Source organism: Humulus lupulus, chromosome 5, assembly GCF_963169125.1.
Source record: "Humulus lupulus chromosome 5, drHumLupu1.1, whole genome shotgun sequence".
NCBI lineage: Eukaryota > Viridiplantae > Streptophyta > Magnoliopsida > Rosales > Cannabaceae > Humulus > Humulus lupulus.
In genome coordinates, this window is record NC_084797.1 from 111,579,766 (window position 1) to 111,585,595 (window position 5,830).

The 5,830-nt window shown below is 36.7% G+C and overlaps 1 non-coding gene across 1 annotated transcript; it reads left to right on the top strand.

Annotated features, from left to right (window-relative positions):
* The first annotated feature begins 1,308 nt into the window (after positions 1–1,308).
* Positions 1,309–1,415, top strand: LOC133781025 (small nucleolar RNA R71). Its single transcript, XR_009869823.1, has one exon. It is a non-coding gene; the product is annotated as a small nucleolar RNA R71 (small nucleolar RNA).
* The last annotated feature ends 4,415 nt before the right edge of the window (positions 1,416–5,830 follow it).

The window sequence follows — 5,830 nt, forward strand, 5'->3', positions numbered from 1 at the left end:
TATATAACTGGGTCAAAAATAGGTCGAAAGTTACAGTAATCTAAAGTTACGAAAAATCTATTTAATTATCTAAAGAACAACCTAATCTACAAATAAATAAAATTGTGACAAATGTCATGCTCCTAACGGATTCTGGTAAAGACTAAGTCTTATATTTCCCTTATTTTATCATTAAAATAATAATTCCTTAATAATCATGCATATGACAAGTGTCATAATCCTATTAGCTCTATCTAAACCTTAGTAATAACTATCATATTAATAACCAGCAATATTAATCAAACTTTATGTTATAATTAATATTCTTAAACTATAGGTTAAACTTATAAAATCCATAACTATTGCTAGGAGTTTCCAACTAAGCCTCGGCTTGAACCGAAATCCACAGTAATAAACATACTATAACTACTACTAGCTATTACTATTACTACTACTATCTAACTAGCTAAGTAAAGTTCTTGGACTCTACACCAAGTGTGGTCTCAGGGGTATTTTATGCCCAATAGAATCAGGATCTCTTGCTTCCTCAACTCATCTATATGTTGCTTGTTGTGGTAGAAATATGTGATATCGTTGTTGATATATTATTGCTTGAAACTTAGTATGCTATAAAGTTTGTGTTATGATTTTATTTTTATGAAGATAGAATTCTTGTTTGTGTATGCGTGGAGCACTTCCTTACTGGGCTTTAGTTGCTCATTCCTTTCTTTGTCTTTTGTGCAGATAAAAAGTGAAACTTTAGGGCAGATGCAATAAGCTGAGACTCGATCCAGAAGTGTGTGTATCTTGTGAGGACCATATAATCGATGGGGAGATATCGGACAAGCCAACTTTATTTATTTATTTCAATAAAGATTGTTGCTATGTTTATTCTAAGACTATTTTTTTTACTGGGATCCCATTTTGTCGAAATTTCTTTTACATTTAATAAATATGGTGACATCTACTGGTTATTTATATATTTTATTTTGAATAGTTTTTAAAGAAAAAGTAAGGGCTATACATTGTCCCATAGCAGCTGGTGGTACCATTCCCCCCAAACTCATGTTCTTGAGAAGGTTAGTCATTGAAGAAACTTGAGCGGTGAAAGCTAGCAATGCATCCACTTCAAGTATACCAGCTACTTTTCAACTTGTTGAGGCTCTAACATTGGACCATTGGTAATTGTTGCTAGCAATCCTTTCCAAAAGCTCATAGGCTTCATTGTAGGACTTAGAGAGAATAGCCCCATTAGCTGAAGCAGCCAACACCATGCGAGTGGAAGAATTGAGCCCATTATAGAATGTTTCCATTTGTATACAATGCGAAATCCCATGGTGTGGGCACTTCCTCAATAACTCTTTGAATCTCTCCCAAGCTTCACAAAAGGATTCATCTTCCAGCTGCTGAAAAGACATGATTTCATTGCGAAACTTGGCATTTTTGGTAGGAAGAAAGTACTTCATCAAAAAAAATTCAGCCAACTCATTCCATGTAGTCACCGACTCGAGAGGAAGGGTGTTGAGCCAAGCTCTAGCTCAATCCCTCAAAGAGAAATGGAACAATTTCAACCTTAGGGCCTCGTCACTCACTCCTTGTAGCTTGAAAGAATCGCTCACCTCCAAAAATTAACGAAGATGAAGATGAGGATCCTTAGTAGGCAGCCCACTAAATTGACCCACTATCTGCAACATTTGGAACATCACGGGCTTTAACTCGAATTGGGGTGCTTGAATTTCAAACCTAACAATGCCCGGATTGAGCTCATTGAACATGGGGGCAGCATACTTGTTGTGATAAATTAAATATTTGATTTTAAATACGCAAGTGCACGTAATTGCACAAGTAATATAATGATAAGTAGATCGTATCCACAGGGATTGCAAATTAGAAAAATAAGCAAAACAATTACTAAATAACTTAAAAGTACTAAAAATCAAATGGGTTGTTTTTAGGCTAAACAAAATATTAAAAAGATGGAAATACTTAAATTAAAACTGAACTGAACAAGAAAATTGAGAGAAATATATGGATTGCAAAATGGACTTGAATTATTGAATTCCCCTATATTAATCATCCTGAACAAATTGCAGAAACATTGCAGCAGCAATAACTCTCAGGTTAACAAGAATTCATTTAAACACTCATAAAACTTTCTCAAATTTTATGACATTAATTCTTTTACCTAATTAAACATATTCCTATACAAAATCAGATTTAAGAATGTAATTCAAAGTTTAATTCTCAAAAATTACACAAGGCAAATAACACATCTCTATGTTACTTACTAACATAACCTAACCTAGATTATGACTTGTGTCATCCAAGTTCTTCCCATTACATTTAATCTTTCCAGCATTAAACATAATTAAATATCTTGCCATTGCTAGCCAAACAACAACAAGAAATCAATATAAGCACACTTGAATGAACAAGAGAGATTTTACTAAAATAAAGTGCAAGAAATTGCTAGAATATAACATAGGGTTCATGAACAATTCAAGCCACCTAAAAATTAGTTCATGGCTGAGTTAATAAACATTAATCCACAATCAAAATAGCCCATAATATTCAGATTTAGAAATCAACTCAGAAAATATAAAAATGAAGTTTAGAAATGGAAGAAGGAACAAATCCAATTGATGCTTGAGCTCTCTTTTTCGTCCTCCTCCTTCCTTGCTGATTTCTGGGTTTATTTCCTTCTTCTTGCTGGTTTTTCCTTTCCAAAAATGGCTGCTGCCTTTTTTCTTTTGGCTGATGCTTCTCTAGAAACGTGAATTTCTCTTTTCTTTTGTCATTTTCTCCCAAATGTTGACTGATGCTTTCTGCCCTTGCCACCTCAGCCAATACTCCAGCTCACCCATTGACTTGCCACGTGTTCTATGTGCCCAAAAACTGCCTGATCAAAATGCTCAGCAAAATCTGTTTTACTGCAGCAAAACCTGATAATTCAGCCATCAAAAATTCAATTTAAATAGTTTCACATGTTAGTTCATTCTTTGTGCAAATATTTATCCATGAAACTACTACCTTTAACCCATTAGCTATTAAAAACTGCAAAAATAATTAAACTTAATTAAGATAATAAAAACACAAAAGTTAACTACAAAAGCTAAAAATAAACTAACATCACCCACGACTTTTCCACAATTACAAGTTCAAAAGCACGTGAAATAACTCTTTATTCAAGAGTTATCAATACTCTTTTATGGCTCTCTCTCTACCATCAACCATAGCAATCGTGTTAGTGATATTATTAGCACCCTCAACCTCTCAGCCATATTAAGGTGATTTTGAGTCTGTTGTTCCCTTAGTCTTCTTCTAGCTATTCGTTCAATCTCAGGGTCAATAGGATCTATTTCAATGTCTTCTTGCTCTTACAAGAGCAAGCAAACAAGGTCAGATCAACAAAGTAAAATAAATTGCAAGTAATTGATATTACACAAACTTTTAATTCCAATCCCCAGCAACGGCGCCAAAAACTTGTTGTAATAATTGTTATTTATTTAAATATGCAAGTATACGCAGTCACACAAGTATTACAGTGATAAGTAAATCGTCTCCACAGGGATCGCAAAATAGAAAAATAGACAAAACAATTACTAAACAACTTAAATATATTAACAATTAAATGGGTTGTTTGTAAGTTAAACGAAATATTAAAAAGATAAAAATATTGAAAAGAAAGAAATTAGGAAGAAACACGTGGATTGTAAAATAGACTTGAATTATTAATTCTCCCTATGTTAATTATACTGAACAGATTGCGGCAGCAATATTTTAGCAAAACTCCCAGGTTAACAAGAATTCAATAAAACTCATAAAACTTTCCCAAATTCTATGATATTAATTCTTTTACCTAATTAAACATATTCCTATGCCAAATCAAATTTAAGAATGCAAATTCAAGGTTCAATTCTCAAAAGTTACACAAGACAAATTACACATCCCTATGTTACTTACTAATTTAACCTAACCTAGATTTTGACTTGTGTCGTCCAAGTTCTTTCCATTATATTTAATCCTTCCAACATCAAACATAATCAAACAATCTTTCCATTGCTGGCCAAACAACAACAAGAAATTAACAATAAGCACACTTGAATGAACAAGAGAGATTTCACTAAAATAAGGTGCAAGAAATTACTACACTATAACATAGGGTTCATTAACAATTCAAGCCACACAAAAATTAGTTCATGGCTGAGTTAAAGAGCATTAATCCCAATTCAATACAGCCCATAAGTATTCAGAGTAGAAATCAAACTAGAAAATATAAAATGACGTTTAGAAACAAGAGAAAGAACAAATCCAATTGATGCTTGAGCTTCCTTATGCGTTCTCCTCCTCTTCTTCCTTGATTTCTGGTGTGTCTTCCTTTCTTTCTTGCTTTTTTTTTTTCTCCAAAAATGGCACACCTTCCTTAATATGCGGCTGACCCCTCTCTTTGTACCTCTAGGTTTCCCAATTTCGCCATCCAAGTACAATATTGCCCCTCCTTTTGGTATATACGTGGGTCTCCTCTTTCTTTCCTTTGACATTTACTTCTAATTTTTTACTCATGCTTTTTGTACTTGCACCTCAGCCCCTATTCCAGCTCACCCTTTGAATTTCCAAGCATGCTTAGATGTCCAAAAACAGCCTGATCAAAATGCTTCAGCAAAATCTGCTTTGTTTCTGCAAACCTGCTAATTCAACAATCAAAATTTAACTTAGATTGTTTCACACGTTAGTTCATTCTTTGTACAAATATCTATTCGTAAAACTATTGTCTTCAACCCAGTAGCTATTAAAAACTACAAAAATTACAAAACTTAACTAAGATCATAAAAACACAAAAGTTAGTTACAAAAGCTAATCACAAACTAACATCACCAACAATTTTTCCACATTTAAAAGTTCAAAAGTACATGAAATAACTTTTTATTCAAGAGTTATCAATAGACCTGACCATGTCCAACAAGGTCCTGTTTCTTCTTTCAGAAACACCATTTTGTTGAGGCGTTCTTGGTGCTGTGAGTTGGGATAGAATACCATGCTTCAGCAAGAAATCTTTGAATTCTAAATTTAAATATTCTCCACCTCGATCAGATTGAACTGTCTTTAGAGTCTTACCTAACTGCTTTTCAGTCTCAGCTTTGAATTCTTGAAACTTACCAAAGGTTTCACATTTCCTAAGCATTAGGTAAGTATGACCATATCTTGAGTAATCGTCAATAAAAGTGACAAAATACTAGTACCCACCTCTTGCTTGTACATTGATTGGACCACAGACATCGTTGTGTACAAGCTCCAAAGGTTCTTCGGCTCTATTGCCTTTTGCTGAGAAATGACGTTTGGTCATTTTTCCTTCTAGACAAGACTCACAAACCGAGAGAGTTCCAACTCTTAGTTCTCTCAAAGGTCCGTTTTTTTTAACCGGTTTATCCTATCTAAACCTGTGGACGCCCATATTCCACCAAGCCAAAATATGAGAATTACGAGGGGTCCTCGGCCCCCGCGCACGGAGCCCCCGTCGCCTCGCTAGGCCCCCGCGCATGGCCCCATGGCCTCGCTCGGCCCCCGCGCATGGAGCCCCGTCGTCTCGCTCGGCCCCCGCGCATGGCCCCATGGCCTCGCTCGGCCCCCGCGCATGGAGCCCCGTCGCCTCGCTCGGCCCCCGCGCATGGCCCCATGGCCTCGCTCGGCCCCCGCGCATGGAGCCCCGTCGTCTCGCTCGGCCCCCGCGCATGGCCCCATGGCCTCGCTCGGCCCCCGCGCATGGAGCCCCGTCGCCTCGCTCGGCCCCCGCGCATGGAGCCCCGTCGTCTCGCTCGGCCCCCGCGCATGGCCCCATGGCCTCGCTCGGCCC